This window comes from Sciurus vulgaris (assembly GCF_902686455.1).
Source record: "Sciurus vulgaris genome assembly, chromosome: 9".
In the NCBI taxonomy this organism is placed as follows: Eukaryota; Metazoa; Chordata; class Mammalia; order Rodentia; family Sciuridae; genus Sciurus; species Sciurus vulgaris.
Window position 1 is genome coordinate 71,827,961 of NC_136469.1, and position 24,792 is coordinate 71,852,752.

At 40.9% G+C, this 24,792-nt stretch overlaps 1 protein-coding gene and 1 long non-coding RNA gene across 3 annotated transcripts in view; one reads left to right on the forward strand and one right to left on the reverse strand.

Moving 5' to 3' along the window:
- The window catches only part of LOC306669343 (broad substrate specificity ATP-binding cassette transporter ABCG2-like), a 166,154-nt gene that overhangs the window by 135,435 nt on the left and 5,927 nt on the right, over positions 1-24,792 (reverse strand). The gene's annotated exons all lie outside the window — the stretch shown is intronic.
- Positions 8,612-23,729, forward strand: LOC306669401. The gene is made up of 4 exons (XR_013766100.1): positions 8,612-9,617; positions 15,986-21,141; positions 21,180-23,363; positions 23,409-23,729. It is a non-coding gene; the product is annotated as an uncharacterized lncRNA (long non-coding RNA).

The window sequence follows — 24,792 nt, forward strand, 5'->3', positions numbered from 1 at the left end:
GAATGAAATTATGTCATTTGCTGAAGAATGAATGGAACTTGAGAGCATTATGTTAAACAAAAGAAGGCAACATGTTTTCTTTTATATGTGGAAGTTAGGGAAGGAATAAGGAAAAGAAAGTCATAGAGGGATCTCATAAAAATCAAAGGCTGAGTAGAGGAAAGGGACCAGGGAGAAAGAGGAGAGGAGGGAACATGGAAATACTGCGAAATGATATTGACCAAAATTATATTATTATATCATATGCACATACAAATACGTAACAGTGAATCTCACCATTATGTATAATTATAATACACCAATAAAAAACATGGAGAAAAAAATTTATAAAGAAGACTCTCTGGTCTAAGGACATAGCTCAGTGGTAGCATGCTTGCCTACCATGCCTGAGGCCCTAAGTTTGATCCCCCACATCATTAAGAAGAAGAAGAAGAGAGACATCTTTGCTTTGTTCCTGGTCTTAGTGAAGCTGGGGACAAAAGGAAAGTCAATATAGATAATAAATAATTGGGCCGGATCAGGAAGATGGGGGCTGGTTGGAAAGGAAAGGAAATCAAATGCTCTTTCCCCTCCTCCTTCCATGTGCCCTTCCCCCTGCTCCTCCAACCGGTTGCTAAGTTAACCTGCCCGGGAAGCCTTCCTCCCTGCAGAGTTGTGGGAGTGTTAGTTAATGTCTTCTGGGCTGTTGCCTTACTGCCTGGATCACTCCACTCTTCAGCCCTCCCCCTGCCACCTTTGGTTCACCCTGGCCACTGGTCACTGGATGGGGAGAGGAAAGGGGCAAGAGGACAAGGGAACAAAGACAATCTAAACTATATAAAAGGGGCAGGACACTCCCACTTTATGGGATACCGACTCTGAACCCCTCCTGGGGGAGAATTCTGTTTCTATCCTTTAAATAAAACTTGCTTTCTATGCTTGCCTGGGCGTTTCTTGGGTGTTCAATCTTCACACCTGGGGAAATGGAACTCATCTTCATTAGCAGAAAGCTTCAAGTTTCTCATGGTTAAATATGCTGTTAGCTATAGATTTTTGGTCTTTACCTAACTGAGGAAGCTCCCATCTATTCCTGGTTCCCTCAGAGCGTTTATCATGAATAGGTGTTGAGTTGTTTCACATGAATTCAGTGCATCTAGGTGGCGAGCAGTGAGTAAGACAGGAATCCAGTTTGGTTCCAACAAGTGGATTTTATTCATGCAGTGCACACTCAACTTAACCTTCCTAATAATAGCAAGTCACAAATACATTGAAGATTCACTCCCTTATTCACCTAGAGTCCAATCCCCGTGGACTCACTCAGTGCAACGTCTCTTAGCCAAGAAGTCAGTCAACAAGACTCAGGGAATTCTTCGCAGCCATAGCACCTCTCAGCTCCTTGGGTGTCTGATAAGCCGGAGGCTGGATGTCAGTCGTCCTAGCGCGAGAGGTAGTCAGTTGTCTGGCCTCGGTGACAACGGTCGATCAGAAATCAGTGATGCAACTGGGGCGTCAAGAGCAACGTGGAGTCCTCTGCTCACGGTGCTGCTGACAGTTTGCTCCAAAAGTCCCGGGGTTTAAGTAGTGATTTTCAGCCAGTCATGCTCTGGTCTTCATTGATAAAGACCAGAACACGACTAGACTAGGAGCCACCACTCAAATCATAGATAAAGGTTCATATCGGCATTGTTCAGGAGTGTCATCCTGCCACACAGCAAGTTTGTCACCAGGTGCCTTTTATGATTTTAGTTTTACAAGTCCAGGCAAATACCAAATACAGCTTATTATTACTACATAGCACACAACTATAGCAATTCCTATTATTTCCTTGTCTCATTACAGTCTACTGATAGGATTACATGATTTTTCTTCTTTGACCTCTTGATGAAATGAATTACATTAATTGGTTTCCAAATGTTCAACCAGCCTTGCATACCTAGTGTAAATCCCCTTTGGTAATGGTGATCAGTTCTGATAGTGCTGATTCTTTGAATTTAACTGATCCATGGCTTTATATCTGTGATCTCAAGCTCTCACATATTTTCTGGGATCACATTCTGACCTAAATCTTCTAATGACTTTCTATTGTGGCTCCCTCAATGTCTGATGCCCCTAAAGCACTAAAGGTGCTTCTTCATTACTGAAAATGGCATTCATGAAAATGCTGACTTTTCCTGGCAAGGGTCACTTATTTTCCAGAGCTCCAAAGTCTGAATGAATGCCCCAAAGGTTTTAGAACAGGTCTGTATTCTCTTTGGTCCTCACTGTTCCATAATACTGTGGGGCCTACCGAAGTAGGACCCCATCTGAACTTTTACCAACACTTCTTACACTAAATATGCAGCATTTCCCCGACCAACGCCACAAATTCTCCAACTCTCAGGACACCAACTGGGGGACCTACAATTCAACTCAGTTCTGACACTAACTACCCAAAATGAATGAAGACCTGTTAGGTTAAAGGGCTTACTTCCACCAGACGACCCCCAATTCAGAGGCCAGTCACAAGTTGCCACCTGCATCTGACCAGCTATAAACTAGCATTCTCATTACTACAGTGCTGGGGACTTCCAGGAAACTGAAGGCAGCATGGAGGACCTCCTCCAAAAACCTCATTCTGGCAATCATGCAAGAAAGATTTCAGAAATATTGCTCAGAGTTACCGGCATGAGTTTATTAGAAGCAATATGAAAAGGGATTGGGGACACCCCCGAGGGAGAGTGGGTCCTCTAAGAGAGGAGAGGGATAGCCCGCTCCTTCTGCCCTCTCGTTGTGTTGAGAGACCCAGGGAAACTTCCAGAGTCCTGCCCAAGTCCACCTTCCGACTTTTGACTGCCAGCATAGGAACCGAATGTATCACCTACAAGAGAGGATGGTGTGGTGCTCATAGAACAGGAGTTTTTAAGGAAATTGAGTCCCCCCTGTTTTTGTCTCTATTTCCTGTCTCATTAATGGCTTTGTTATGGAATTCCCCGGGTTTTCCTCAATTTCCTGCCCTCTCAATTGAGTGATTACACTTTGAATAGCCCCCATCAAGCTTTCTTTAGGAGGGTCTTGATGATTTGGTTGGCAGGGTGATTGAGAGTTGTGTTATCTTTTCCATGAAAAGGGAGGGTTCTGGAGACCTAATTACAAGAAATAATGATGACATCGTCCTAAAAGATAACTTTTCTTAATTCAGCCTGGGGGCGGGGATTTTAAATACCAAGCCCCTATCTTCCAGATGCTTATCTGTCAGGTTAGGATCCCTATGGTTTTCCAATCTTCCTTCCTTGCTCACCCATTCATGGCCCAGTAGCTACCTAACTCTGTGACTCCCCACCCCAGTTAGACACCTTATCAGAATGATTCACAGAATGCAGAAAAAGTTTACTTACTATTACTGGTTAATTATAAAGGATACAACTCAGGAAGAGTCAAATGGAAGAGATGACTGGGCAAGGTACCGGGGAAGCAAGAGAGCATATTGTCCTCTCCCAGCACATCACCCTCCCAGTATCATCAAAAGCTCAGTCCTGGTCCCTGATACCAATTCAATAACAAGGACTCCGTTTTGAGAAAAAAGGAAAATGAAGTTTTATTGCTTGGCTAGCAAAGGAGAGGCACAGGGGACTTCTGTGCCAGGAGCTGTGATTCTTCCCAGGAAGGAGAACAGAGGGTTTTTAAAGAAACTCTTTGAAGGCTACTTTCCAGGAGTGCCCTGAAGGCGGATTGTGAGTCACTTGTTAATTTGAGAGGCGGGGGAACGTGGTTCATTTTAAGAGAAGCCTCAGGGGCAGAACAGCAAGGGTGTATTTAAAGCATGAGGGATCCACCATGGGCCGTGGGCCGCTGTCACACCAGCACTTCATTGTGCTCCCCAACCAGGAAGCCTTCCAAAGTGTGTCACTTAAGGGTTTTGTGGGGTTCCATGGTTTACACATGATTGACTAAATACCAGTCACTTGCGATGAACTCATCTCCCTTCCTTGGAAGTCTCAGAAGTGAAGCTGAAACTTCTGACCCTCTAAACATGTCATTGATTCCTCTTGCAACCGATCTGCATCCGAAGCTATCTAGGAACCCTCCAGGACTCATTGTATTAGTAGCATAAATTCAGTTGTGGTTGAAAGGAACTTGTTAAGAATAACAAAAGATTAACCAGGCATGATGGCATGCACCTGTAATCCCAGTAACTCAGGAGGCTGAGGCAGCAGATGTCAAGTTCAAGGCCAGACTGGGTACCTTCATGAGACTCTGTCTCAAAATTAAATACATACATACATACATAATGGAATGGAGATGTGGCTCAGTGGTAGAGTGGCCCTGGAATTCCCTGTGTCAGGTGGGAAAAAAAGAATAAAAAGAAGGAGAAGAAGAAAGAGAAGAAGAAGAAAGAAGGAAGGAGACAATAACAAAAGATGCTGGTATAACCCCAATCACTCAGGAAGTCACAAGTTTTGGACACTGTCAGGAACTGAGGACAAAGACTAATCGTGTGTTTTTTTTCCAGCTTTATTAAAGTATACAAACAAAAAACTACATGCATTTAAGTGGCAAACTTGATGATTTGATGTATGTCTGAATTATATTGTGAACTAATCTCAATAATCAAGCTAATTAATATGTCCATATTCATTATGTCTCATACCTAACATCTTCTTTGTTGTCGTTGTAAAAACACTTACGATCTATTCTTTTAGAAAATTCAAGTGTACAATACAGTATTGTTAGCTATAGTCAGGTCGTGGAGAAGAGATGTCTCTGAAGAAGAGTCCGAGAAGTTCCCAGAGAGAAGGAGGAACCTGACTCAGGACCAGCGGGATTCTTGGCATACATTACAGAAAAGAATTTCAGCACGTGCCAGTCAAAGGCACAGATGGAGGCTTATTTAGGAGAGTAGATAAACATTCAAGGGAGAATGTGGTCTGACTCAAAAGAGAGACACAATAGGCATTCAAGGGAGAAGGAACCACCACTTCCAGAGAGAGAGAGAGCGAGAGACTGTAACCGATGGTGTAGGGTGCTGATATTTACAGAGTGCTGGTGTGAGGAGCTGGCTAGGGGTGGGGGCAGGGTGGAGCCACACAATTTTGTGCCAGTTTTCCCTTTGCTTGCGCATTTCCCTCCTTTTACAAGGGCACAGGCCAAGATTTACAACTGCTTTCAGCATCTCAATGGCTCATGGACACTTCCTTGAAGATTTAATATATTTGTCACTTTATTCCAGATTCCTATTTCAATCATATTGCTGCCCATTAGATTGCCAAAACTTACTCTTTTGTGTAACTGAAACTTTGTAACCCATTTCATCCTCCCCCAACCCCTGCAGCCCCTCGTATCCTCCATTCTACTGTCTACTTTATGAATCTGACTGTTTTGGTTTCCACATACCAGTAAGATGATATAATAATTGTTTCTTGGTGTCTGGCTTTTTTCAGTTAGCATCCTGTACTCCAGGTTCATCCATGTAACAAATGGCAGGATTTCCTTCCTTTTCAGTGCTGAATAATATTCCATTATCTATATATACCATAATCCTTTACCAATTCATTGGTCAATGGGCATTTAGGTTATTTCTATATCTTTGCTCTTATAAATAAGGCCGCAGTGGACATGGAAGTGCTTATATCTCTTCAAGATTCTCATTGCAGCCATGTGGTGGCACGTGCCTGGAATCCCAGTGGCTCTGGAGGCCAAGGTAGAAGGATCGTGAGTTCAAAGACAGCCTCAACAACTTAGTGAGGCCCTAAGCAACTTTATGAGATCCTGTGTCAGAATAAAACATAAAAAGGGCTGTTTTAAGTCACTGGTTAAACACCTCTGGTTTATCCCCAGAACCAAAAAACAAACAAAAAGATTCCCATTTCATTTCCTTTGAATATATAGCAGATGTGGAATTGTTAGATCATCAGATAATTCAATTGTTACCATTTTGAGGAACCTCCAGACTATTTTCCATAACTGTTGTACCAATTTAAATATATGTTTCTACAGTATCACACTCCAAGACCTACATGTCACTCTTGAAACCAGATCATGATTGCTTGTAGATCTGTGTTCTTTTCCTAGAATTCAACCTCGTCTTGGAAGTTGTTCTGATGCCCAAATACTATGTCATCTTCTCTGTCAACACGAGCACATCAAATGTATCAAGTAAATCTGAATTCCAGTTTCAACTCAGCTCCTACATCAAGATATAATCATTCAGCAATCATACATAACAATTATTTTGGTACCCTGGATTACATACTCATATGACATTCAATATAACTACATTTAATTCATCAATTCAATAAGTGTGTTGTCGTATCTGCAGTCTACAAAGCATTATGATGATACACCTGCAGATTGAGGCAGCTCTGTTCTCAGGAAAGTTATAAAGCCAAAAAGAGGAGAGAGAAATGTACACAAAGTAACCAGGTAAAATGTTTGCCTTATAAGTAATACACACAAAGTTAATATTCATAGGTAAAGAAAAAGAAATCTGTTAAGATGTAATTCCATTGAACTCTCAGAATCACTGGGAAAATACACACTGCTATTCCCATTTTACAGGTAGGAAATCTGAGGATCGCAGATGTTTAGTATACTTTCTTAGGATGAAGAGCTAGGAAGCACGAGCTTAAAGTCATGTTCCTACTGTCTCCTTCCTTTAGGCAGAGGTGATGGGTGACGGCGTCACAAGTCAGCAATATGAATGCTTGGAGCCCACCATCCTTTTCCATTGAGTATTCTCTAACTTTTTCTTTTCTACCTTGGTTTTCATTAGTTCACTATAATACTTATTTGAAGGAGTGGCCAGCACCCCAACAGAGCAGGTTCCTGCTCAGGAGGTATGAACCGCCTGAGAAAATAAAATGTCTGAAGTAATCAGTAAAAGATTAAAGCCAAAGCCAAAGATCGGATTTAAAAAACAGCACCTGATGGGTTTTCCAGTCCAGATTGGAACTGGAACTGAACAACTGAAAAAGGCCCAAATTCTTTATTTAAGGGGGAGTACATCAAAGGCAGGGATAAGGTTTCAATGGGAGGAGCTTTGTTTCAGAGCCTGTTTTCCCGTGTGGCAGGGGTCTTGCGGGAAACAGGTTGATTGGCAAACTACACCCATCTCCAGGAGGCTGTGCTTAAATTTGAGCGTGAGCAGGTCAGGGTACCGGCCTGAATGGGCATTCTCACACCAGGGGTTTCCCACCTGGACATTCCCAAGACAGTCACTTCCCTGCCTATGGCTCCAACATCGCTCAGTTCCCACACAGGGTTCATAGATGGCTCCCAGCACTTATTTCCACTTTAGCATAGTTTGGAAGTTTTCATGCTTCCTGGGGCAGATGGAAGCAAGAGACTAGTCCTGTGTCTTAACAAAAATAGTCTAGTATATTTAATTGATCCTAGAATGCACATTTCCCCCCAATTTTAACATTACTAAAATCAGGATGAGCTTTCCAATCAAAGGCATCCTACAATTACTTGGCCAGGTAGCCAGATGGCAATCATGACCTAGTTGTTGTCATTGCGTATACAGACCTGAATATCAAAAGGATCAGCATAAAAACTTGGAGAATGGGGTGTTACTAGCTTGGATGAAAATCACTGAGGCCATAGTGGACCACTCTTCACCTCTAAAAATCAAACAGCTTTTGTAAGGAGATAATGCATGTCATGTGGCACAACATTCTGAGAAATGAAACATTAGGTGATTTCATCATTGTTCAAACATCATAGAGTACATAAAGTAAGACACCTACCACGTCTCTAAGAATATAATTTTATGGGACTATGGTTGTATATGCAGCCTGTTGTTGATCAAAACAATGTTATGCAGCACATAACTGTATTTAGCACTGTTTATTGGTATTTAGTGTAGGCCAACTCTACAGAGCTGCAAAGCCAGGTAAACAGAACAGCAACAATGGCTTAGTGCCATCATAGATTATTTTAAAAGTAGCCAGCTGGGTGCTGGTAACACACGTGTCATTCCAGCAACTTGGGAGGCTAAGACAGGAGGCCAGCTAGGACAGCATAGTGAGACCCCGTTTCAAAATAAAAAATAAAAAGGGCTGGGGATGTAGCTCAGTGGGAAAGCCTGCCCTGAGTTCAGTCTCCATTAAAAAAAAAAAAAAAAAAAAAAGGAAATAAGCAACAGCTGAGGCCATATCGCCAAGGCTCTTAAAGGTACAGAAGCAGCCAATACTGTGTAAAAACCAAAAGCATCATGATGTAGTCAAAAGTGATTCAGTGGAGTTAGTCTCTGAAGGTAAGAACTTTTAGGAGTAATGTATCCAGTAAAATTTATGTTTATTATTCTTTTAGGTATGCACATATGACTTTTAAAAATCTCTAATCTGAGTTTATAACTCTTTCTAGAAGTATAAAATAAAAATTCTAAGTGTTCAGAAGAAAACTTTTTGAAAAGTTTAATTAGCAAGGACTATGCTGTTGATGGTGGTAACAAAATAGTGAAGAATTTTAGATTCAAGAGAATATGGAGAGGGGTGAGAGGGGTGGGAGGGGTGGGGGGAAGGGAAAAATAACAGAATGAATCAAACAACATTACCCTATGTAAATTTATGATTACACAAATGGTATGCCTTTACTCCATGTAGAAACAGAGAAACAACATGTATCCCATTTGTTTACAATTAAAAAAAAAAGAATATGGTATTTAGCAATATACTAATTTCTCTTGTTCAAAGATAACCTAAAGACAAAACAAATAAATAGAAACCTCTCTTGGTGTTCACCATTTTTTCCAATGTGTCAATTATCTTTTGTCAGTTTTAAGAGAACTGAATGAGTTTTGTGTGTTTGTACTTTAGGGTAGATTCCTTTTATTTACATCTTAAAGGTATGTCATATTGCAAAACCTAAGTATCCTGTGCAGGAGTGTCATTTCGCAAGAGTTATTTGATGGTTTCAAATGCTAATTCACATATCATTAGATAATTACATGTCTTTTTATTGAATTAGATATGGTTAGGCAAAAAGGTGTCAGTAATCTAATATTTTTATGTTAATTAAAGGGAGTATAAAGCCCTTTCTAGTTTAGTTTGCAATGCTCTTCCCAACAGCTCTACCTTCCCTTTATTTACATGAGCTACTTTTTATACTAATTCCCATTTGGTGAAGATGGAGGATATTGCTCCAGAGAAAAAAGAATGGTTAACCCCCCCACCCCGACCCAGGGGGTTAAGAGTAGGCTGACACTTATGCACACATACACACTTAACCTACATTTTTTAGAGGAATAGCATTTTTTAAAAAGTTGATTTTATTTGTCATTGTTAAGAAGTGAGAATAGTTTGGATAATTAGGAGAGAATGTGCTAACTAAAAGACTCAAGAAAAACCATTTCCAACATGCATGCTGTCCTGTCCTCAACAGATAAATCATGTCTGAAAGAAAAAATAAAACAAGTACAGAAATAACTGCCATCTAGTATAGGAGATGAATGTACGCATAAATAGAACTATGGGAACTTAGGGAACGTTTTACACTACTTTGGAATGACCAAGAGACTTCAGGGCGTAGAACAATTCTCTTGAAGAGAAAGTCAAACTAGGATTGCACCAAAGAGAAAAATGGGGTGGCAATAAATATAGTTAGGGAGATGGCATAGAGAGCAAAGTCTCTCTTGATGTTGTCTTCACGATGAAAGCAAGGTAGGAGGAGGAGTAGGAGGAGGAGGAGGAGGAGCGCGGCAGGGCGTTTGGACTCGCAGTGACTGCATTAGCGCTCCAGGCGGCTGCTCAGAGGAGAAGGCGAGGGGTGAGTTGTTTGGACTTAAAGTGACAGCTCCTGAACACAGGGGGGCTGCCTGGAGGGGAAGCGCGGTGGGTTGCTTGGTCTCCAGTGGCCGCACCAGAGCTCCGGGCGGCTGCCAAGAGGACGCGTGCAGCGGGTCACGTGGATTCAGAGCCACTCAGAGTGACTGCTCCTGAACACCCGGGGGGTTACCTGGAGGAGGAGGAGGAACAGGGAGGGTCATTTTGACTCGGAGTGATTGATTGCCCAGGGCTACGGGTGGTTGGTGGGAGGTGGAGGCATGCAGTGAGTTGCTTGGACTCCTAGTGACCGCACCGGAATACTGGGCGGCTGTCTGGAGGAAGAGGCGTGTGGTGGGTCTCTGGGACTCAGAGCCATTGTACGGGGCCCCAGGTGGCTGCTCAGAGAAGGGGCCGCATAGCCAGGCGATTAGGTGCAGAGCAGGGTCCCAGGATCTAGGAGGCTTCTTGGTGGAAGAGCCACATAGAGACAGGCTTAGGGGCGGAGCGAAGGTTCCAGGCCTGCGGGCAGATTCTCTGAGGAGGGGCAGCCTAAGGAGATTCATCTGCGAAGGGTGAGGCTCCCAGGCCCAGGAGGAAGGGCTGGCCCCTGGGAACTTTGCAGAGGAAGGCAGCCCAGCCCAGGCGGTAGCTGTAAATTGAGGGGAACCTCTAGGAGGGAACTGACCAGCGAGACCTACCCACTGGGTGAGTCTTCCCTGCCGGGTGAGGTTTCCCCACAAGGACGGTAAAACCAGAGACTCAGGCCCAAACAGGCCTTGCCTCAGCCCGCAGCCTAGGTCCCCTTTGGATGACCATTGGTCAACAAGTGGAGGCACCTCTGCCCACTAGCAGGGAATATACCCCACCTGAAGGCCACCACTCCTAGAGAGGCAGCTTCCTTGTGGAGCACCGCATTATCAAATTCCTCCAAGACTTCAGCCTACTGAAGGCTAAGGGGGGATATATATAGAAATCTTCAGGGACATTGTAAGTCAATAGAGGAAATCTGCAATATCTCAGCGGTCCACTGATACCTGAACAATATGAGAAAACAAGGAAAGAAAATGCTGCAAACAAATCTAGATGTCACATCAATAAAACCCAATGACAGCATGGCAGAAGAAATGACAGAAAAGGAGTTCAGAATGTACATAATTAAAATGATCAGAGAAGCAAACGATGAGATGAAAGAGCAAATGCACGCACTGAATGATGAGATGAAAGACCAAATGCAGGCATTGAATGATTGCACCAATCGACAATTAAAAGAGCAAATACAGGAAGCAAAAGATCATTTCAATAAAGAGTTAGAGATATTGAAAAAAAACCAAACAGAATCCTTGACATGAAGGAAACAATAAACCAAATTAAGAACTCCAGAGAAAGCATATCCAATAGGATAGAACACCTGGAAGACAGAACCTCAGACATTGAAGACAAAATATTTAACCTTGAAAACAAAGTTGAACAAACAGAGAAGATGGTAAGAAAACATGAACAGAATTTACAAGAACTATGGGATATCATGAAAAGGCCAAATTTAAGAATTATTGGGATTGAGGAAGGCCTAGAGAAACAAGCCAAAGGAATGAACAATCTCTTCAATGAAATAATATCAGAAAATTTCCCAAATCTGAAGAATGAAATGGAAAATCAAGTTCAAGAGGCTTATAGGACTCCAAATACACAAAATTACAACAGACCCACACCAAGGCACATTATAATGAAAATGCCTAACATACAAAATAAAGACAGAATTTTAAAGGCTGTGAGAGAAAAGAACCAAATTACATTCAGGGGAAAACCAATACGGATATCAGCAGATTTTTCAATCCAGACCCTAAAAGCTAGAAGGGCCTGGAACAACATTTTTCAAGCCCTGAAAGAAAATGGATGCCAACCAAGAATCTTATACCCAGCAAAACTTACCTTCAAATTTGACGATGAAATTAAATCCTTCCATGATAAACAAAAGCTAAAAGAATTTACAAAAAGAAAGCCAATATTACAGAACATTCTCAGCAAAATATTCCATGAGGAAGAGATGAAAAACAAAGAAGCAAATCAGCAAAGGGAAGAATTATCCTAAAGGAATTGTCAAGTAAAGGAGGAAACAAGTTGTGTCAAACAAATAAATAAATAAAATTTTAAAAATGAACCAAATGACCAGGAAACCAAATCATATCTCTATAATAACCCTGAATGTTAATGGCCTGAATTCATCAATCAAAAGACATAGACTGGCAGATTGGATTAAAAAGAAAGATCCAACAATATGTTGCCTGCAAGAGACTCACCTCATAGAAAAAGATACCCATAGACTAAAGGTGAAAGGATGGGGAAAAACATACCATAAACATGGACTCAGCAAAAAAGCTGGAGTATCCATCCTCATTTCCAATAATGTGGACTTCAAGCCAAAGTTAGTCAGAAGGGATAAAGAAGGTCATTTCATACTGCTTAAGGGAAGCATAAATCAGCAAGATATAACAATCATAAACATCTATGCCCCAAACAGTGGCTCATCCATGTATGTCAAACAAATCCTTCTCAATTTCAGAAACCAAATAAGACCATAACACAATAATACTAGGTGATTTTAACACGCCTCTCTCACTACTGGACAGATCTTCCAGACAAAAATTGAACAAAGAAACCATAGATCTCAATAACACAATCAATAATTTAGACTTAACAGACATTTATAGAATGTACCATCCAACCAAGAGCGAATACACTTTCTTCTCAGCAGCACATGGATCCTTCTCTAAAATAGACCATATATTATGCCACAAAGCTAATGTTAGCAAATACAAGAAGATAGAGACACTACCATGTATTCTATCAGATCATAATGGATTGAAGTTAGAAATAAATGAAAGAGTAAAACACAGAAACTATTCCAACATCTGGAGATTAAACAATATGCTATTATATGATGAATGGATAACAGAAGATATTAGGAAGGAAATTAAAAAATTCTTAGAGGTAAATGAGAACAAAGAAACATCATATCAAAATCTCTGGGACACTATGAAAGCAGTACTTAGAGGGAAATTTATTTTATGGAGCGCATTTAATAAAAGAAGTAAAACTCAACAAATAAACAACCTAACACTACAGCTCAAAGCCCTAGAAAAAGAAGAACAGAACAGCACCAAAAGTAGTAGAAGACAGGAAATAGTTAAACTCAGAGCTGAAATCAATGAAATTGAAACAAAAGAAACAATACAAAAAATTGACAAAATAAATAGTTGGTTCTTCAAAAAAATAAACAAAACTGATAAACCTTTAGCCACACTAACAAAGAGAAGACGAGAGAAAACCCAAATCACTAAAATTTGGAATGAACAAGGAAATATCACAACAGACACGAGTGAAATACAAAACATAATTAGAAGCTATTTTGAAAATCTATACTCCAACAAAACAGAAAACCTCGAAGACATCAACAGGTTTCTAGAGACATATGAATTGCCTAAACTGAAAGAGGAGGACATAAACAATTTAAATAGACCAATTTCAAGTACTGAAATAGAAGAAGTCATCAAAAGCCTACCAACAAAGAAAAGTCCGGGACCAGATGGGTTCTCAGCCGAGTTCTACAAAACCTTTAAAGAAGAGCTCATTCCAATACTTCTCAAAGTATTCCATAAAACAGAAGAGGAGGGAACCCTCCCAAACTCATTCTATGAAGCCAATATCACACTGATACCTAAACCAGACAGAGACTCATCAAGGAAAGAAAATTTCAGACCAATATCCTTAATGAACATTGACGCAAAAATTCTCAACAAAATTTTAGCAAATCGCATACAAAAACATATTAAAAAGATAGTGCACCATGATCAAGTGGATTTCATCCCAAGGATGCAAGGTTGGTTCAACATCAGGAAATCAATAAATGTCATTCACCATATCAATAGACTTAAAGTCAAGAATCACATGATTATTTCAATAGATGCAGAAAAAGCATTTGATAAAATACAGCACCCCTTCATTCTCAAAACACTAGAAAAAATAGGGATAGTGGGAACATTCCTTAACATTGTAAAGGCCATTTATGCTAAGCCCGTGGCTAATATCATTCTAAATGGTGAAAAACTGAAAGCATTCCCCCTAAAAACTGGAACAAGGCAGGGATGCCCTCTTTCACCACTTCTATTCAACATCGTTCTTGAGACTCTGGCCAGAGAGAGCAATTAGACAAACCAAAGAAATTAAAGGGATACAAATTGGAAAAGAAGAACTCAAACTATCCCTGTTCGCTGATGACATGATTATATATTTAGAAGAACCTGGAAATTTCACCAGAAAACTCTTAGAACTCATAAGTGAATTCAGTAAAGTAGCAGGTTACAAGATCAATGCTCATAAATCCAATGCATTTTTATACATAAGTGATGAATCTTCAGAAAGAGAAATTAGGAAAACTACCCCATTCACAATAGCCTTGAAAAAAATAAAATACTTGGGAATCAGTCTCACAAAAGAGGTGAAAGACCTCTACAATGAGAACTACAGAACACTAAAGAAAGAAATTAAAGAATACTTTAGAAGATGGAAGGATCTTCCATATTCTTGGATAGGAAGAATGAATATTGTCAAAATGGCCATACTACCTAAAGTGCTATACAAATTCAATGCAATTCCAATTAAAATCCCAATGACGTACCTTACAGAAATAGAGCAAGCAATTATGAAATTCATCTGGAAGAATAAGAAACCCAGAATAGCTAAAGCAATCCTTAGCAGGAAGAGTGAAACAGGGGGTATTGCAATACCAGATCTTCAACTCTACTACAAAGCAATAGTAACAAAAACGGCATGGTATTGGTACCAAAATAGAAAGGTAGATCAATGGTACAGAATAGAGGACATGGACACAAACCCAAATCAATACAATTTTCTCATACTAGACAAAGGTGCCAAAAATATGCAATGGAGAAAAGATAGCCTCTTCAACAAATGGTGCTGGGAGAATTGGAAATCCATATGCAACAGAATGAAACTAAACCCATATCTCTCACCATGCAGGAAACTAAACTCAAAATGGATTAAGAACCTCGGAATCAGACCAGAGACCCTGCAGATTATAGAAGAAAAAGTAGGTCCAGATCTTCAACATGTCGGCTTAGGACCAGACTTCCTTAACATGACTCCCATAGCACAAGAAATAAAAGCAAGAATCAATAACTGGGATAGATTCAAACTAAAAAGCTTTCTCTCAGCAAAGGAAACTATCAGCAATGTGAAGAAAGAGCCTACAGAGTGGGAGAATATCTTTGCCAATCATACTTCAGATAGAGCACTAATCTCCAGAATATATAAAGAACTCAAAAAACTCTACTCCAAGAATTCAAATAATCCAGTCGACAAATGGGCTAAAGAAATGAATAGACACTTCACAGAAGAAGATCTACAAGCAATCAACAGACATATGAAAAAATGTTCAACATCTCTCGTAATAAGAGAAATGCAAATCAAAACCACCCTAAGATTCCATCTCACCCTAATTAGAATGGTAATTATCAAGAATACGAGCAACAACAGGTGTTGGCGAGGATGTGGGGAGAAAGGTACACTCATACATTGCTGGTGGGGCTGCAAATTAGTGTAGTCACTCTGGAAAGCAGTGTGGAGATTCCTTAGAAAACTTGGAATGGACCCTCCATTTGACCCAGCTATCCCACTCCTTGGCCTATACCCAAAGGACTTAAAATCAGCATACTACAGAGATACAGCCACATCAATGTTCATAGCTGCTCAATTCACAATAGCCAGACTGCGGAACCAACCTAGATGCCCTTCAATTGATGAGTGGATCAAGAAACTGTGGTATATATATACAATGGAATATTAGTCAGCCATAAAGAATGATAAAATTATGGCATTTGCAGGCAAATGGATGAAATTGGAGAATATCATGCTAAGTGAGATAAGCCAATCTCCAAAAGCCAAAGGATGAATGATATCGCTAATAAGTGGAGGATGACACATATTGGGGGGGAGGGAAGTGTTAGTGTTAGGGTTAGAGTTAGGGTTAGGGAGGGGGGCAAGTATGGAGGAAGGAAGTACTGTATAGAGGGAAAAGAGGGGTGGGAGGGGGTGGGGGGAAGGTAAAAAATAACAGAATGAATCAAACAACCTTGTTCTATGTAAATTTATGATTACACAAATGGTATGCCTTTACTCCATGTACAAACGGAGAAACAACATGTATCCCATTTGTTTACAATAAAAAAAAAAAAGATGAAAGCAAGATTGGTCATTTTTCCTTCATACCTGTTTGCATAGCAAAAATATAATAGAAATTAAAATTTTTGATGTAGAGCCAGCTCACCGTTAAACTGCCCATGCTCATATTGTGCAGGGCAGGGTGTGAGCATATGTCCCAATTTGCGTGGAGAAGTGCCAATGTACAAATACTGCCCCACTCACATACACCCCCAAGTGATTAATGATTTAACAGTGCCCCCTTCCATGGTTGTCCAGTTTTAGATTAAAGAACAACAACAGCAACAAAAAGAAAAAAACCCAAAAAACACACGATAATCCTTTGCTGGACTCTGGCGCCCTCCTGTGGCTAAAGCATTAAAAGTCTTTGCGGAAATTGGCACTCTACCTTGTGACATTTCACTTTCTGATATTTCTTATTCTGAGAAAAGAGACCACCACAAAATGTGCACATCCCAAAGTACTAACTCCACAAAGATCTCAGCTTTGAATTTCACATTACCATGTTATTAAACTTCATCACCAATCACCTCGTGGTCACTGCTACCTCCAGACTCCAGGACCCCCTTCCCTGTTTATCAGTAATTTTAGCTCCTGGTACTCTATTTCTGCCTTCCTTTTTGGTGATTCAGTGTACACCCAGAAGCTCTTCCAAGCATGCTGGCCTCTGATTTTTCTTGGACATCTCTCTGCCAATTATCTTGTTCTTTGCCTGAGCTATGCACTCCCAGGTCCTGCCAGAGACTGTCATTGCCAATCCTAGATTACACATCTCACTCTTTGAACACCATATTCCAACTTTTCACCTGGATCCCACTGTCACCCAACTCCAGCAAACCTTGACCCCCACGAGGACCAACAGTCCATTAATTATACCAAAGTTTCACTCTGCCCCACCCACTGCTGGCTTCTTTGGTTTCCATGCCTGCTAAATTCCAGGATCATGCATTCTAATCATCCCCTTGCAAACACTGTCAACCCTTTTGCTCCTCTTTAATTTGTCACTACCTTGGCAAAACCACAAACGAGTTAGATCAGGGTCTCCCCCCATCCTTTATCTACAGCTCTGCAGCTAAATGTGGGTGAATAAATACAGAGGAAGGAAGATTCATCTGATTTTAAGTTCATAATCAAGAATGAATCAAGAATCAAGATGCCTCCAGGGTGCCTAGCAACCCATACTGCAATCCTTCAACCCACTCATTCTTCTACTTTCCTATTTCCACATTGCCACATTTTCTTCTCTTCCACGCATATTTGCTCCCAGCTGATAACCTTACTTCTTGCTTTATTGAGAAAACTGAAGCCAGCAAAAGGGACCTTCCAGATCCCTGTCACCCCAACTGCCCACCTAGTAGCATACTCTGCCTTCTCTCTTAGAGGAACTGTCTGTGTTCCTGTCTAAATCCTAAGCAATCTCTCTACTGTTCTTTAAATCTCAGTCTCTTTCTTTACTCACTGACGGCTGTTTCCCCTCTCTCTTTTATATTATATATTCCTGGATCATTTGCTGCAACATATACATGCTATTACTTTTTTCATTTTCAACATTTCTCTTTTCTTTCTTTCAATCCCACATACCCTCCAACTACTGCTCTGTTGATGTGTTCTCTTTTACAACAAAATTCCTCAAAAAAATAAAAAATTCTCCAAGCTCCACTTATCCAATCTCTTCCTTACTCTCAAACCTACTCCAGTGAGAATGATGAGACATAATATACGTAGCTGCTTGAAGCCTCTTGGTTTTAGAGAATTCATCAGACAGTAATAGATAAACAGGACAACACCCCAGGCGAGTCGCTCAGGCCTTCTCCAGGAGAGAGAGCCTGTCCCTAAGAGAAGGGCTTGACTTCGCCAACTTCCATCAGCAGAGGCATGGGAGGAGCTAAGGTACAGATTCTGAGTTTATTATGTTAGACATAACACTAACATAATGCAGACGAAGAATTGCAAAGTTCAGGGAATGGGACAGCGTCCATTATCTTCCACCTCACCAGCCATTTACTAACTTGACCCTTCTGGGAAGGTCCTTTCACCAGGACACTGGGAAGTGCCTTGGTGGGCTGGGCACCAGAATCCTTGAAGAGCTCCCTAGGTCTGAGGGCAGAGTGGGTGCATCTGCAGTGGAGATGTGTGTCATTATCTCAGTGGGAATCACAGCATGCTCAGGGGCATTTCGCTGTTGTGCAATAAGTCAGAGATGAGGAAATCCACCTGCTTTGACTTGCTGTGTTCTGTGGCCAGAACTAATTGTTTATGGCATCCCTCGAAATCATAAGTTGATTGCCTGCTGAGAGACTTTGTGACATGTAATAGGTAGAAAAACATACAGTTCTGCCAGATGGAAATCTAACTCAAGGTGCTAAGTGTGCTTTATACCTAATAACCTGACCCACGACAGTCCAGAGCCTGAGAACCTCCTGAGGCACAAATCTGGGTATTTTTGAGAAAAGATCTTACAAAGTGGCCATCGGTGTGAATCCAAGCCAGTGTTTCTCAACCTTGGCACTACTGGTGTGAGGGGCTGTCCTGTGCATATGGTGTGGTCAGCTGTGGCTGGACTCTACCCACTGGAGGCTGGCAGTATCCTGCCCCCTAGTGGTGAAAAACAAGATGTTTGCCAAAACATTGCCAAATATTCCATTTTAGATTAAAATTATTGCCCAGGACACAGTGACACTAAAAAATATATTGTTTGTTTATCTGAATTTCAAATTCAATTGGCCATCCTTCATTTTGTTTGACAATCAGGAGCAAAACTGTTCCTGGTTGAGAACCATTGAGGGGGTGTAGCTCAGTGGTAGAGTGTGTGCTTAGCATACCTGAGGCCAAGTTCAATCCCCAGTATCCACTCCCACATGCAAAAAACCACACTGGTTCTTAGGGCCCCAACCCCACACTCAGAGAATCTGATTTGGTAGGACAAGACTAAGGCCTATGAATTCATATGATTTGAATTTACATTTTTAATGTGGTCCCAGGTGACACACATCTTTCTGGTCCAGGGACACACCTTGAATAGCACTGCCCCCAAGGCTAACTACACATTTGGGGAAAGAAATAGCCAATATTTTTAGGATTATTAGATGTTGACTCTGAAATTACACTGCCCCTCCCCACCCCACAAAAACATAAAATATTTAGAGTAGTAACTTATGGAGATAATCAGATAGATGAAGTCTTGGCCTATGTTAGTCTAACAGTGAATCCCCACGTGAAGTGACAGTTGGGATAATAGGAAGCATCAGATAGATTCCCTTGGGACTGCTCTCCCACTCCTGCCTCCTGTCTTCCAAGAACTCAAAAGGAGCACAGGTTGTGCTTCCCTAACCTAAGAAGCAGAAAATATTCCAAAATCTAAAACTTTGCCCCAAGTGGAAGATGCTACTCCTGATCTCATGTGGTAGGTCACAATAAAATTAGAGGTGCATCAGCATACTACAGTGATGCAGCTGCTAGATCACAATAGCTAGACTGTGGAACAAACCTAGATGACCTTCTGCAGATGAATGGATAAAGAAACTGTGGTATATATACACAATAGAATATTACTCAGTCATAAAGAAGAATAAAAGTATGGCATTTGCTGGTAAATGGATAGAGTTGGAGAAAATCATGCTAAGTGAAATAGGCCAAGCTCCAAAAACCAAAGGCCAAATGTTTTCTCTGATAAGTGGATGATGATACACAACAGTGGGGGGAACAAGAGAAGAATGGAGGAACTGTGGATGGTGTAGAGGAAAATGGGGCAGGAGGTGGTGGGGGAAGGAAAGATAGTGGACTGAGACAGACAGTATTACCCTATGTACCTGTATGATTACATGAATGGTATGGAACTACATTGTGTACAACCATAGAAATGGAAAGTTGTACCCCATTTGTGTACAATGAGTCAAAATGCAGTCTATAAAAAGTAAACATTTTAAAAAGTAAAAAAAAATTTTTTAAAAACCTTCAAAACATCAAAAGGAAACAAAAAATATATGTGCACTAAAAATATTGCATAAAACTACTTTCAAGCTATGAATATATGCAATATATGAAATACAAATGAATTTTTTGTTTAGATTTGGGTTCCATCCCCAAGATATCTCACTATGTATATGCAAATATTCCAAAATATGAAACACTTCTGGTTCCAAATATTTTGGATAAGAAATAACAACCTGTACTACATGTCCAGGAGAATCTCAGCAACTAATATCTAAAGAGATTTATGAGACACGGTGATGCTAATTCCACCAACGTTCCTGTTTAACTCACCTGTTTAGCTAGAACAAAAGTCATATGGACTTCAAAGAATGGCCTTTGATTACTACAATCTCAATCAGGTGATGACGCCAAGCCCATAGGCTAGTCAAGAGTGGTACTTTTAGTGGAGACAACACAGAGCCTGGTACCTAGCAGGCAGTCACTGACCTAGCAAATATTTTCTACCTGGAAATTGGTGACAATTGTGTGTGTGTGTGTTTTGGAGTGGACCCGGGTGAGAGTATTTGTGTGGCATATATATGCCCAGTAGAGGAAACCCATGATGGCAGAGGTTCTCAAAAATCAGACGTCCAAGAGAATCTACTCTGAACGTTAGCGAGGCTCTTTCTCCAGGCATCCCAGGGCTTGCTCAGTGGTTCAGGTACAGGTTGGCTGAGGCAGCATAAAAGGATATCATGGGTGAGCTAGGAGCATGGCCTTTACCTCACCAAAGCTATTCTGGCTGTGTAACTACTGCTGAGTATACAGTCACCAATAGCCAAAGCCAATATAAAGCCAATGACATGGCACAGTTATCCAGGGTGACCAGGTGGCCACCACCACTTAGTGGCACTTGGTTGTGTGTACTCTTCCAATCATAAAGGGAACAGCTCTTTATCTTCCCAGAAATAGCTACATATTCTGAATTTTAAAAATTGCATTCTCTGCCTGAAGGGCTTCTGTTGATGCCATGATTGGGAAATTTCAAAATGTCTTATCTATTGCCATGGTATCTGACATGACATTGTCTACCATGGGTATCTTTTAAGGAGAAAAAGATTTGACAATGGTCTCTGTCTCAGAATTCACTACATACCCCCATCATGAAGAACCTGCTCACCTCATAGAAGAGTGCGCCAGCCTGCCACAGGCTCTATTACCGTGCAGGCTGGGATGGCCTACGAGATTGGGACATTGTCCTAAAGATGAGGTAGATGCCTTAAACCAGCAGCAAATAGGTGTGGGAAGCACACTGAGGAATGGTTCCTGTCCACACTAGTCTCCTAGGTGTCTCTCTAGTATACTAGACCCACTCCTGCCTCTCTTCCCTCTACCTGAAATGCCTTCCTCCCTGATATTCTCTTGGTTCCCTTTTAGACTTTCTTTGAATATGTGTTCAAATGTCACAAGGCCTATCCCGACCTCTCTATTGAAATTTGCAAAACTTCCCTTTGCCTTCTGGAATACTCTTTACCTTACTAGGCTTTTCTTGGTAACCCTTCTCATCCTCTAACATACTATACTTTTCATTTGCTTCTTTTTTATTATCTAGAAGGTGAGCTTCATAAGAGCAGGTGTTTCGTTCCCTCTTGTATTCTCAGTGCCTGAGTCACTGCAGGGCTTTATAAATATTTGCTGATGGACTTGAATGAATGTCTGTAAGTTACTGGAGAAGAGTAAACGCATATCTCTAGTCTGTGTGCCCACATCACAGTCTGGTTGGCAAACTTCCATGTAAAGGATCAGATGGTAATGATCTGAACTATGAGCCAGGCGGTCTCTGTCCTGACCACTCTACTCTGGCATGAAAGCACCAAACCAGTCCCAGACCCTAGGTGAATGAACAGGTGATGCCTGGAGAGGAAAGAAACGGATTGCTGAAGTCCTGGGAATTGGGAGCCTGAAAAGGGAGCTGACGTGGAAAGTTGGTGAGGTGAAATGTTTTGCACGAATATCTTTGATACACTTTCTTTCATGCCCTCTCCCTTCTCTGGTACAGCTCATATTATTAAAATTGAAATTTCAGTTTGACTTTCATTTCTGACGGTTGTACAGTAAAACTCCCAGGATGTGCATTTACTAAAATAACCTCCAGGTGGCGCCCTTTCTTTCTTTCTCAGCAAATCGTTTTGATTCATTCCGCAATTATTTATTGCACATCTACCATGTGCCAAGAACTTAGTTTTAGGAATGTGAGGTCAATCTGGCTGCGACCTTTGTCACCCCAGGGTTGATTCTCGGCCTATTTGGCTGGCTAGGTGGGTGTCCCTTTCCTCCCTCACTGCTCCAGGCGCGCCCCTCCCCCAAACTGCCAGCTATGACCTTCCCGGATAAGGGGGGAACTTTCTTCTCTATCAAAAATAGGAGTAGCTGCACTTCCCTGCTAGAACCTCCAAACAAGCTCTCAAGAACTAAGTGCGACAACCAGAAGACTGGGAAGTTATACTCCATATATGTATAATGAGTCAAAATACATTCTTCTTCTGTCCTGGATAACTAATAGGAATGATTTTTTTTTTTTTTTTTTTTTTTTTTTAAAGAACTAAGTGTTAGGATACAGATTTTTTTTTTTTTTTCTTTATAGTGCTGGGGATCAAACCCAGGGCCTGACACATGCTGGACAATTCTACCACTGAGCTACAGCATCAGCCCAGATGCAGCTTTGAATCTGACAAAGATCTTATCCACAGGGAACTTATATTCTAAGGGAAAAGGCATGATAAAAATGTATTGAAGTATAAATAAAAGCATTATAGAGTAATAGGAGGGCTTCCCTGAGGGATAATATTTAAGCAGAAAATTGGTGAATGAGTAGGAGTTAGCCTTGCTAATGCCTGAGGATACAGTTATTTCTGTTGTGGCAAGAGACTGGTAATATAAACATGATTATTCTAGCCATTATTAAGTGGGATTTGGGGTTTTTTTGGGGGGGTGGTACCAGGGATTGAACTCAGGGCAGTCAACCACTGAGCCACATCCCCAGCCCTATTTGTATTTTATTTAGAGACAGGTCTCACTGAGTTTCTTAGCACCTTGCTTTTGCTGAGGCTGGCTTTGAACTTGCGATCCTACTGCCTCAGATTTCCAAGCCACTTGGATTACAGGCAGCTAAGTGTACTGTTTTTTGATACTTTTTTAAGAGACATATTCACATTGGTGGGCAACCATCACCACCATCCAGCTTCAGAATTTCTTTCATTTTTTTCCCAACTGAAACTCCATGCCCATTAAACAATAATTTCTTATTCTTCCCTCTTTCCAGTGGCAACCATTCTGCTTTCTGTCTCTGTGAATCTGATTATTTCAGGGACCAGATACAAATGGAAAGGAACATACAGCATTCGTCCATTTTGTGATTGGCTTATTTACTTACCATAATACCTTCAAGGTTCATCTGTATTTTAATGTGTCAGAATCTCCTTTCTTTTTAAGGCTAACTCTGTATTTTAATGTGTCAGAATCTCCTTTCTTTTCAAGGCTAACTATTGTTCCATTCTGTGTATGTACCATGTTTTGTTTATCCATTTGTCTGTTGACAGACACCGGCTTGATTCTACTTTTGGTTATTGTGAATAATGCTGCTCCTGTGAAGACGGGTATAGAACTATTCATCCAAGTCCTGTTTCCTTTTTTTTTTTTCTTAAATATATACTCAAAAGTGGAGTTGCTGACAGAATGAAACTAAATCCCTACCTCTCACCGTGCACGAAACTAAACTCAAAATGGATTAAGGACCTTGAAATCAGACCAGAGACCCTGCAGATTATAGAAGAAAAAGTAGGTCCAGATCTTCAACATGTCGGCTTAGGACCAGACTTCCCAACAGGACTCCCATAGCACAAGAAATAAAAGCAAGAATCAATAACTGGGATAGATTCAAACGAAAAAGCTTTCTCTCAGCAAAGGAAACTATCAGCAATGTGAAGAAAGAGCCTACAGAGTGGGAGAATATCTTTGCCAATCATACTTCAGATAGAGCACTAATCTCCAGAATATATAAAGAACTCAAAAAACTCTACTCCAAGAATTCAAATAATCCAGTGGACAAATGGGCTAAGGAAATGAATAGACACTTCACAGAAGAAGATCTACAAGCAATCAACAAACATATGAAAAAATGTTCAACATCTCTAGTAATAAGAGAAATGCAAACCAAAGGCACCCTAAGATTCCATCTCACCCCAATTAGAATGGCTATTATCAAGAATACAAGAAACAACAGGTGTTGGCGAGGATGTGGGGAGAAAGGTACACTCACACATTGCTGGTGGGACTGCAAATTAGTGCAGCCACTCTGGAAAGCAGTGTGGAGATTCCTTAGAAAACTTGGAATGGACCCTCCATTTGACCCAGCTATCCCACTCCTTGGTCTATACCCAAAGGACTTAAAATCAGCATACTACAGAGATACAGCCACATCAATGTGCATAGCTGCTCAATTCACAATAGCCAGATTGTGGAACCAACCTAGATGCCCTTCAACTGATGAATGGATAAAGAAACTGTGGTATATATATATACAACGGAATATTTCTTAGCCATAAAGAATGATAAAATTATGGCATTTGCAGGCAAATGGATGAAATTGGAGAATATCATGCTAAGTGAGATAAGCCAAACTCAAAAAAACAAAAGACGAATGATCTCGCTGATAAGTGGATGATGACGCATAATGGGGGGTGGGAGGGGTTAGTGTTAGGGTTAGAGTTAGGGTTAGGGAGGGGGGCAAGAACGGAGGAAGGAAGGACTGTATAGAGGGAAAAGAGGGGTGGGAGGGGTGGGGGAAGGGGAAAAATAACAGAATGAATCAAACAACATTACTCTATGTAAATTTATGATTACACAAATGGTATGCCTTTAC